The sequence below is a fragment of the Camellia sinensis genome, chromosome 10 (assembly GCF_055761805.1).
Source record: "Camellia sinensis isolate YWXY chromosome 10, ASM5576180v1, whole genome shotgun sequence".
Lineage (NCBI taxonomy): Eukaryota > Viridiplantae > Streptophyta > Magnoliopsida > Ericales > Theaceae > Camellia > Camellia sinensis.
In genome coordinates this window covers 114,855,472-114,867,500 of record NC_138970.1, presented here as the reverse complement: position 1 = coordinate 114,867,500, position 12,029 = coordinate 114,855,472, and the positions used below count along the sequence as shown (strand labels likewise).

At 35.1% G+C, this 12,029-nt stretch overlaps 1 long non-coding RNA gene across 2 annotated transcripts in view; it reads right to left on the bottom strand.

Annotated features, from left to right (window-relative positions):
• The window catches only part of LOC145801266 (uncharacterized), a 9,402-nt gene extending 3,660 nt beyond the window's left edge, over positions 1 to 5,742 (bottom strand). The window contains exons 1-2 of one of the 2 annotated variants that reach the window (XR_014342466.1): positions 5,478 to 5,742; positions 4,256 to 4,462 (exon numbers count right to left, since the gene is read on the bottom strand). This is a non-coding gene — a long non-coding RNA (uncharacterized LOC145801266). The remainder of the gene's footprint in view (positions 1 to 4,255; positions 4,463 to 5,477) is intronic. The other variant, XR_014342465.1, reaches the window with a different exon arrangement.
• Positions 5,743 to 12,029: the final 6,287 nt, after the last annotated feature.

The following is a 12,029-nucleotide window of genomic DNA, read 5'->3' as shown; positions in this document are numbered from 1 at the left end:
CAGTGATCGGCTTGTGGATTTGCCCTGGAGCTTGACCCTACATATTTCATGAACACAAAAGGGTCACTAACAGTTCAATCCGTTTTTTAATTCACATATTCCTCTTTAGGCTTTATTCTTATCTCATTAACTCATTTACAATGCTTAACATATGCCTAAGAGTGCTTACAAGTGAAAGAGAACGGAAAAAATATAACACAGAATGCAGTTTCAGAATTTCAGAAAACAAGGTCCCTGCTCGAGCGTGGACTTCCCCGCTCGAGCGAACCCTTAAGCCTGCAAAAGCGCTGGTTACCTCAAATTCCCGCTCGAGCGTGAACTTGGCCACTCGAGCGGACTTCCTGTCTACATAGCTCCCCGCTCGAGCGTCAATTCCCCCCGCTCAAGCGGGCACCATGTCTGCCAAAAGTGCTGGGAGAATGATTTTCCCGCTCGAGCGGCACTTCCCCCGCTCGAGCGGACGTAAAAAATCTGGGATTTCCAGATTAAGTTCTTGAGCTCCAACACGATTTTTCAACCAATTTTTCATGCACTCTAAGGCTCAAAGTTCACATATAATCATACTAACATGGCACCAATGCAAGATTATAACACTATGAAGCTCAATTTCTTGATTCATCTACATGCATGCCCCAAAATGTGTCAAACTCAACACTAACATAACAAATTCATGCATTCAAGCTCATATCTTCTCAAATTGTACATGCATGAGATGAATTAGCCACATTCTCAACTTAGATAGCAGAAATGATGATTATAACATGAGCTTCAATTAAAATTGTACATGGATTATACATTTTCATGCTCAAACATGCAAATTCAAGATACTTTCTTACATGCATGCACATAATGGCCTTCAATTCAACAAAACCAATTCAATTTTCTTATAATCAGCTAACTCATGTTCTTGGCCATTAATAAATCTTGAATTTATAATTTACAAACTAAAATCCATAAGTTTACTTACCCAAGAGTTCAATCTCCCAAACTATAACAAAATCTTGGGCTTAATCTTGAAGTTTTCCAAATCTTGAGCCAAAATCACCCAAATTCTCTGCCCCTCTCTCTAACAGCCGGCCCTCTCTTTTCTTTTCTTAGAGTTTGATTAGCCTCAATCATCTAAGGGAGAGAAATGAGGTGTAATGCTAAAACACAACAAATCCCACTAAGTCAATATAATAAGAATAAAATAATTGGGCACCAATTCATCACTTGACTTAGCTTAATTTGGTCCGAATCAATTTTTCAATTAAATTTCACCGTAGGCTCTAAAAATTATGCCAATCACAATGGCGAAATCAATTCCGGCCGGTAAGGCCCTCAATTTAATTTCCAAAAAAGATTATTCAAACAGATATTCCTACGGTGAACAGATAGAACTTCAAAATCACATATATTCACATAATTGGCACACAAAATTATATCAAACACATAATCATATTTAAATTAAGGACCGATTAGCATATTACAGAACAGGGGTATCTAGGCTAATGCAAAGTCATTTGGCACAAAATTCCAAGGCTTAGATAACCAAATAGCATGCCATCAAAAAAGATGCAAAAACTTTGAGAAAGATGCAATCTCCATGTAAGAAGAACAAGAAAAATAAATTAAAAAAATTGCATGCCATCAAAAAATTTTGACTGATAGTGGTACAATAAGGTGACAATGTGTGTGGGGCTTTGTGGGTGCATGTGCATGTCTCAAAATCAGAAATGGAAGGCTTCTCCATGCTTAATGATGCTTTTAGTAGGCTGGTATTAGTTTAAGAGAGAAAAACATTCAAAGTGAGAAAACAATAAACCCACCACCCCATATACACTTAAACCATTAGACACCATAATTGAAAGCTTGCTAGAATTTGGATATTTATAACCATCTATATTTGGTTGGCAATAGTAATTGTATGTATATAACTATTGTTGCTACAATTGTGAATGCTAAAATGCTTGGTGATTTCATTTGATTTAGTTTTCATATTAAGTTCACTGGTGGTAATTGAATTTGTCGACTCGATAACTCTATCTTCTTCATCTCCTTATTGTTTTTGTTGTTATTTGTGCAGATTTGGTGATAGGATGAGCACATCTTCAATAGCATTATAGAAATTTATTCACAACCAAGGCATCTTAAGGCCTACTCTTAAGGACATGTGATGAAGAAACAAAAAGAGATTACAAATTTTAAGATCTTGACAATCTACAATTGACAATATGTCATTTCAATAAATCATATGTAAACATCAATTGGCATCTCATAATCGCAAAGAATAAGCAACAATGCATATTAACAAAATAAGTTGTCCCTCACAGGTCAATACCAATAAAAACTCAAAGTTTACTCTTTTTTTTTTTTGCATGCTTTTTCTTTTCGGGGCTCTCTATCAATTATTGTAGCAATCTGTTCATTTTGTTTTCTTGTGGGTAAACTATATTTAAGCACTTTTGAATTATCATTTATTATGACTTCCATATTTCCTTGTTCTTTCTAATTCAATACAATCTGAGTTTGGTAGGTTTCTTTGTATATAAATATATACATAATCTCATAATTTCCAATTTTCAATTCTACAACAAGTGCTTTAGTTTTCTTCAGTCTGTTTTTGGTTTTAGATTGTTCTTTGGTGTTTCTTTTTGGGAAGTTGTTAGTGAATTTAATGTTCTTTGGTGATTTTTGCTAGCTTCCAAGAAACAAAGAAAACAACTTTTCTATCTCTCAGAATCCAATTTCGGTTTCAAAATTCAAAACCCATATTGAAAAAGGTTATCTTTTTGTAATGCCCCGAAAATTGGGCAGGGTATATCTATTTATGCTACAAAACCCACATGATAGACAAACACATATATATTGCTAACTATTCCATACATCCATTTCCATTAAATCCCAAATGCCATATACATGCTATTCACATCTCAATGCCCTAGTTCCAATCCCAAGCATACATTTTACAACAAGTATGAGGTGGAAGCCCAACAGATAATAGGTGCCCTACAGACTTACAAATTTATCCAAGAACATTCTTGGTTACACAAAATGCAGTTTCAACTCAACGCAAATGCAGCATTGGGCTTACATTCAACAAATAACAATAAAACAAAAATGAAGTCTCAGCTCCGAGTCCTCCCAAGTCAATGTCTTGGTAGAGGCATAACACCTATACTTGAAATGGTTTTCCTTATAGGGTGAGCTACAGCCTAGTAGAGATATATTACACAAAATATGAACCATGACAAGACTAAAGAGGAGTATGCTCATGATAAAATAATTTATCTCTCTTTTTATAAAGCATGCAATGCTGAGATGTAACAATAAATATAAAATCATTTCCAGTTTAAACCATATCTGTTACATGAATACATGCTCTGTGAATCTCTAGGTGAGTGTCTGCAAGTAGGCCCTAATGCACTACCACTGTCATTTTTACCAGTAAACTGGAAGACTCGACACCTAACCGCACGGTTCCACACTCCCTACCTAGATTTACCAAGTGTTCATCTTTTCGCAAACAGATACATTTCCAAACATTTCTCAAAAACAGATGCATTTCCAATGAAATGAATGTAATTCAACGTCCAATGCAACAAATGAGGAATGTGATTCAATTTACCTAAGTCACATGCATTTCTACAATAATCATGGCTATCCTCCACCGATAGCCTAAACAGATATTTCTAAACAGATACTTAAACAATTAAATTCCAAAAATTCTGATAAATACAATCTATTCCACATCTCATCAAATATGAACAAATACACTAGTTTTCATATCATAATCATGTCTGGTAACCTCTCAAGATCCATTTCTAACCGTGTCGGTTTTATTCCAACAGATACATTAAGCAAAATAATACCGTTAATGCCCAAGAAAATATCATTTTCTTACCAAACTCATTCGCCAAGAATTATTCAATTATGACATCTTATTTTGATCAAAAGCCCCAAAAGTTAAACGTAATTCCTTTGTTTTCTTTAAAAATGCTCTTTTGGTCACAAACCGGTAAAAATTTCAAAACCAAACCAATCGAATCGAAGTCCGTTTTTGTTCAAATTTAAAACGTAACTCTTTCATAATCTTTAAAACATATTCCAAGTTTACACTTTCGCAATTTGGGCATCAACTTTTTATTTTTCTCAAAATTTCTCTTTTAAGCAAATAAATCACAAATTTTTCAAAAATTCTAATTAAATTATATACAACTCTAAGCTCCCTATAATCAAGTAAAAGTGCATAAAGAAATGTAGGAAAAATCCTTACCTTGAGCCAAGAAGCTTTTAAATTTTTCGGCAACAGAAATTAATATTTTTTAGAGCCAAACGACGCCTTTTCCGTCCTCTACGTTTTGATCCAAAGCACTAGGGGTCAAAAATGACTTACACTAGATCAAACCCAATAAAAACCCAAGAAAAACCAACTTGGAACCTCTTTTCTCTTGTTTCCTCAGGGCAAGAACTCCAAGAATTCCTAAAAGTTTAACAAAATATCTATTTGGTTACTATTTATAGATATTTCTTTTTTTTTTAACTAAACAAATATCTAACCATATATATATAAACACCTATATATATATATATATATATCAATTAAAAATACATTTCAACATCTTTAATGACAAAAGTAAATATAATATTTTCTCACCACAAAATATATTTCGTCTAATGGTACACACCATAAATATTCACAACACTTTTATGGTAGTCAAATAATAATAATAATACCACAACACTATTACATGGTTACTAACGGGTCACAATTCAATCAATTAGGTCCAAAATGAATGGAGTTTAATAATTTAAAATAAATCCCCAACTGATTTATCTCAAATTATGGTCCGAACACCCAAAACTCAATTTTAAATTTTGTTATAAATTAAACTGAACACCAATCAATCCGTGAATTTTCATAAAATAAAAACTCATCATTAAATTTTGAAATTTTTATCCAACATGGTAGACTCATATGGGAACAACATATAAAAATTTCATAATTTTCTGAGATTGGAAACTATTTTTAAAAAATACAAAACTGAACTATTTTCACACATAATTTACACGGCAATCAAATTCGAAAATTTGCTCAATTAAATTATGCACTGCCTATTTAAAAAAAATAAAAAATTGGGTCATTACACTTTTGCTTTAAATAACCTTTAATCTTGAAACCCTTTCGAGTTCTAGTTATCTGAAGTTGTGAATTCATCAGAATGTTCTGGTACTTTGACCACCAAATAATAAGCATAATTTAAATTATTGAGACCCATTAATTTACTAGTTTATAAATTGGGTTTGGCTTAATCAAATAGCTAGCCAGGCATTTTATTAAGCATATAGTGTGCATAATTTGTCTATTGCACTAACAAATAACAATAAATACAAACAAACACTAATAAATACAAATCAGGTATCCATATCCCAATAAATGACAAACAAGCAGTCAGAAGATTACACACCAAAAACATACAGAGCTGGATACAAAATACCTATATCTTCATCTCTATAGCACAACAACGATGGTGATGAAGCGGGGAGCTGGTGTAGGCATTGTACCTCTGGTGATTTTCTCTCTTAATAGGCCATAATCAGAGCAGTGGCAGATGATTTCGTTCAAATAGGACTCAGCGAATAGGAAATTTCTAGGATCGATTTTCAATCTTCAAACGGTGCAAACAAGATAGCCACCTGGTTCAACTGATATTCTCTTTGCACAAAGAGGGTGAAATGGATAATAAGATAGCGTTAGATTCAATTGAGGTGTATGCTTCCGTTCTTTTATATAATAGTTATAGATTAGTAAATAGATAATGAGTGATGATAGAGAACACTAGAGTGATGTGGCAATACATAAAAAATAAAAAATAAAAATTACAACATCACAAGCCAAAACATCAAATCATAAGGTGGGGCCCACCTCTAGATCTCCCTCTAGAGCTCTTCATTTAGAGGTCTCAAACATTTTTTATAGATAATAATGATGTAACATTGTGTTTCATTGAGAGATTTGCAAAGGAATTTGAAAAGAAAAAGGGAAAAGTTAGGTGGAATGTGAATAAAATATATTTGTATTTCACTTAAATTTCACATACTTTTTTTCTTTCCCTTTCCAAATTCCTTCCTAAATCCCTTAACCAAACATAATGTGAAGCTCACATAATTAGCATTTGAACCCTTCAATTAGCCGAACTCAACTATTTGCTGCAAAATCTTTGATTCTCACAAAGTTTGAAACTTCAAATTTTTTTGGTCCATACTTGATGGATCTTACCAATTATTTATGATCAAATATTAGTATTTTGGACAGAAAATATTCAAGAATTTCTATGCAAAGAAACAAAATATGTTGCTACACTACACTCTAATAATTATGTCCAAATAGGAGGGAGGACCTCCGTATACAAACACAAAACGTAGGTTGTGTTTGGAGTATGGATTTAAATTTGAATTTGAAAAGAGCCGTTTAAACATACATAGATATATTATCTATAGTAAACTCTCAATTATCTTACTAATATCATATATATACATAAGTTGTAACCTTTTTGTATAGTAGTGGTACTAGTTCTAAACAATTATCTAATCAATTTTTAGGTATTGAATAATATTTTGTAAATGATGACAAAGTTTCTAACAATATTGGTTATAAATGAAACCAAACCATATTTTATTGATTCGGTTCTAAGATTTTCATAGTCTAATTTGATTCTAAATTTTATAGAACAAATAATAATAATTTAGTTATTAATTTACTTCTAAATTGAATCAATTCCAACCATATTTACCGTATTTATTATTGTCTTCAAATCCAAATTTAGAGGGTCACCTACCTCTTTATTTTTATTCATATAAGACGTGACATGATAAGAATCTTATGTTAATTAAGAGGCCTCAACCATTCATTTCATAGCATTCTTGGTCTTGCCTAGTAAAAGTTTGTTATTTGTGTTCAAGTCCAAATTAGGGGGTCATACATCAAAGTTATTTTTGTATTCACATGAGAAATGTGACATGTTAGGTAAGGCTATAAAATGAATCAAATTACTTGTATTATATTTACCTAGTCAAATTGTTCGAACTTAACTTATATTTGACTTATTAAAAATTCATTTGAAATAAATTTGTTATGTAAAAAAGCCAAACATAAGCATATTTTAAAATTTATTAAATTTTAAGTCAAATTTAAATAACTTATTATTTTACTTTGACTCATTTGGAATGATTGGAATCTTCATCACTCCGATTATAGAATTCCAATGGAATTTAATAATCTCGTTCAGCCTTGATTTTGAATATATGCTAATCAATCAATTAAATAAAAAGTCTTGATCAAACTAGCTAACAACTTTTTGTTATGTTTGGACTTTAATCAACAAGTGGGTAGGAAGAGAAGAAGAAAGCAACCCTAAAAGTTACTTGCAAAGTCTTAGGACTATGGGACATGGGAAAGACTTGACGCGGGTTTGGATTGTTTGCCCTCAAATTATTTTTTATATATATTGATGAAAAATTTTAATTACGTCAGTCATTTTTAAAACTCTATTTGAATTATGAATTTAGGTAAAAATTTTAAAAAATATGGAGTTTTGTTTAGATCATGAAACTAGGTAAAAATTTGAAAATGAAAATAAAACATGTATGTAAAATATAGGTAAAATGTATTTATATTTTATAAATATTTCACCTACATTTCCTTCCTCTTTTCAAACCCCTATCAAATTTATGAATCAAACACAGTGTTAAGATAAGAAAAATAAGAATGAAATATAAATTATTATTTTTTTCTTTTTAAATTTATGATCCAAACACAACGTAAATAAAACTTCATCAGTGGACTTACAATCCGTTCCATGACCATGGAGTTCTACTACGACTGTAGTTGATTTTTGCCATCAGGTTCATGATTTTGTTAGGTTTTTGGTTCGTTTGATTGATATACATATATATATATATATATATATGCAATTCATTGATTCTGCGATTCTTTGATTTTGTTGATTTGTTGATATTAGAAACTGTTTGGTTATGTATGCAGAGTTATATACGTTTTGTTTGAGTTTTTGATTTTGATTTGGTTTTTGATATTATTGTTTTGATGTTGTTATTTCTGATATTGAATTTTTATTTTGATGATGATATTGAAAGGTTTGAGATATGTATATGTGATGAATATTGAATTTTTTTGTTGTAAAATTGTTTTGGTTGAACACAATTGTGGGTTTGTTTTTTTCTACTGTGATAAAATTTATTAGTGAGTATGGAAATAGGAGATGAAAAAGTTGCATAGTGGTTTAATTTGGGTTGTGTTGGACAGGGTTGAAACAGGTTGGTTCCACTTTGAAACAAAAAGGGTGATGCACAGATTTTGGCCTTCACGCTCGAGCGGAAGTTTTAACGCTCGAGCGGGCTCTTCGTTGTTGCTTCTCTGCTCGCGCGGGAGTTTGGGCGCTCGAGCGTGATTTTCCATCTCCCAGTATTTTGCTCTGCAGTTCGTCCGCTCCAGCGGTAGTTTTTCCGCTCGAGCGTGATCCCTTGATTTTGTCCTTCCGCTCGAGCGGAGAGTTTGACGCTCGAGCGGGTACCATCGCCTGCAAAACTTCTGGAAGTGTGCAATTGACGCTCGAACGGCTCTTTTTACGATCGAGCGTGAGTCTGTGTCTGACGCTCGAGCGGGGATTTCCACGCTCGAGCGGAGAGTCGACTACATCAGTCCGAGATTTCACTTTTTGGATCAATTTTTGACCTACTTCTTTTCTCTTAACTCTTAAAAACCGCTGTAGACGCTCCCGTGGGCCTCATGCTACAGTTCGGACTCGATTTGTGTCACGGTTCTTAATCTGAACCAAAGAGTCCAAATCCGGCAAATCGTTTTGAGAAACAGATTTTTGAAAAGTAGTGCCAAACATGGACTGCTTTGCCAGATACAGAGTCGCCACCTAAATATTTTTTTTAAAAAAAGGGAGAATTTAGGAAACCCTGACTCGGTGTCGAAGGCCACGTGTCCGTCATCACCGGAGTTGTCTCGGCTTGGGAGCTTGGGTACGATCGGGGAAGGTCAGCTATGAGCACCCCCTTTCGCCCGGTCCGAAGACCGGCCTCTACTAACCATGATATCCGATTTTGAAAACGTTATGTGTTCTTATTCCATTTATTAGCCTAGAATTACTATGTTATGCGCGCAGCAAACAAGTATAGACTAGATTTGCCTAATTTGGAAATAAGCATTGCATATCCGTTTGTTTTGAAAAAAGCGCTTTGGAATTTGCTACTCGCAAGTAGACTAAAACACGGATTTCAATGAGTTTTTCCAACTCAAACAATCCAACCTTTACCCACAGGCATTCAAACAGTTTAACACATAAGCATTTAGCCACATGGCAAGCATACTGTCATGTTAACATTCACACGCATGCGAGATGCTAAAGCATAAATACTTACATCGTACTCCGTGCCAAAATGATAAACTAGTTAGCAAAAACATGCGTGTCCTAGTTCATGTTAAATTGTCTAATGCAACACATACAGGATGCAATTAGATAGGCTCGGCTAATCCTAAACATGGCATGTGAAATGCAGTCAATCAATTGATGCACGTATTCAATTTTGAATTGAAGTACAAATGCAGTTAGCGTGATGTACCGAGCCCGGTGCATGTAATACAAATGCATGAATGCACGCATGCATAGCATAAGGTATGCTAAATTAAACATGCCCTAATACTAACCAACAAAGCAGGTAAGTAAAAGGGAAAAAAGAAGTGGGGATTGGAAGACATACACACCACTCACACACACTTATTACAGATTTGCCCTCGCTCGGAGGGACCAAATAAATAATACAAATTAATTAACTACGCAAGCTAATTAAATATTACAAATTGCCTAATTAGCTAAGCAAATTAACTTAAGCTAAGAAAACAGTAAACCGCCTCGGGAGGAGAGCCTGATGCAATGCATGCTCGGTCCTGCTCGGAAACACACCGCCATGCAATTTTCCTTCCTTCACTCCTCTGGAGGTTGTCAAAACCTCAGGATTGCTTCCTTGGACATCGGGGAACACCACCGGCTGAATGGAATTGCCACTGGCAGTGGGATGTGGCCACCGGCCATTGGTGAAGCTATCGGCAGAGAAGGGATTGCCGGTCGGCACTGAGCACTGCCGGTCGGCAGAGTGTTCCTGCAGAATCTGCAATTGACAGCAACAGAGGGCAAGGCAAAGCATGGCAGCACAATTCAAGGCATATATGCACCAATCATGTCCCTTATCATGTTTGTGACTCAAAAGGACATGTGTCTCGATTCTCGGACCACCAATCACGCATTTCCATGCATGATGGCCCAAAGAATCAAGTGTGCAACTTTCATGTCAAATGAAATGCAAACCAATCAAACAAACCAAGGCCCAATTCCTATCACCAAGTCGAGGAACAAGGCATGCATGCAAGATGCAATGCAACCTAGGCATACAAGCTAAGGATGCAATATGGCATGGCAAGACACTTATGCAAGCATACAAGCAAACATGAGGCAATACCAACCAATTAAAAGGTTGTCTTAAACATGATTTGGGCAGCTCTAAATAGGCCCAAAACAGTGGCTAAAATGACCAAAACAAGGGACCAAAATACACATACACACATGCACATGTTAAGGCCCAAATGCTTAAGCATCAAAGGGCTATTTCTAAGCACATTTGAATGAGGCAATCATGGACAAATAGCATGCAAGGTAAGCATTGAAAATCATGTTAGGATGATGTCAAACCAAGCAACAAGATAGACTAAACATTAGCATGCAAATGGTCCAAATACTTGAAGCAAGTCAAGGGGACTTGAACCATGGCTAAGCCAACCAAGCCTCACAAGGCTAAGAGGGCTTAGGATAGGTTCAAGGCAGACCTAGACCATGCAAAGGGGACTCCCTAGATGGCATCTAAGTGGCTCAAATTCAAAGGCATACGCCAAAACATGGAGCATGCTACACAAGCTTCCAAAGCATTAAAGATGCATCCAAGGTAAACATATAAGCATGCAAATAGGACTGAAATGACATGGTGGATGGTTCCAAATCACCAAATCAATGCAAAAATGTCATGCTATACATTCACATACTTGAGGCCAACAAGCCGGAATGCAAAGGGGCTATACTAAGCATGCCAAATCCGACCCAAACAACTATGGACAGACCTAAGACATGGCAAAATATGCGCAAAACCTTCACAAGACTAAGCCTAAAACATGTTAAAATAAGGGCTAACAACCTAAAGCATGTCAAGGCAATAACAAGGCATTACATGGTAGGTATGCTAAGCATGCATGGTGTACCAAAACCAACACAAAACAAAAGTATATTATGACATACTATGCATGGAAAACAGCCAAGACATGATCAATACACACTCTAACATGGTGCTCCCTCAAGAGGCCAAAAATGGTCCATTTCAAGGACAACAAGGGGAGGGGATGGCCCTCCCCTTTTGGAGACTTCAAGGCACCATCTCCGCCACTGAAATCCCTCAAGATTTCAGTGGTGGAGAGGCCCAAACACCAAAGTCTCGAAACTAGCACAAAATAGCACAAAATGGGGCCTTTCAAGGCCTAAGAGGGATAAAACACCTCCAAACCACAAAAAACTCTTAATAAAAAATCAAGAGGGTCTAAAAATAGAACTTTTTTGTATTATACACTAAGCTCAAAAATGATTTTAAGATAGGTAGAAATACAATGCAAAAATGGGGTAAAAAGGGGTAAGATTCTTACCCTTGAAGACCTCTTCAACAATGATGCTCCAACAGCTCCTTCTAGGTTGAAAACAGCTCCAAAACTTCAAAATCAACCTCTTAGAACCTCAGTAGCTAAGTGAAGGTGAAACACTATGTGTTTGTGTGCAATAGTAAGACACAAACACAATTTAACACACACAAAGGGTAAAAAGAGAGATAGAAAGTGTATGGTTTCTAACCCTAGAACTCAAAACCCTAAAAATGGCTGTCTAAGCTCTCTCAAGTGTCTCAAGTGTCTAACCCTAAGGCCAAGAGAGAAG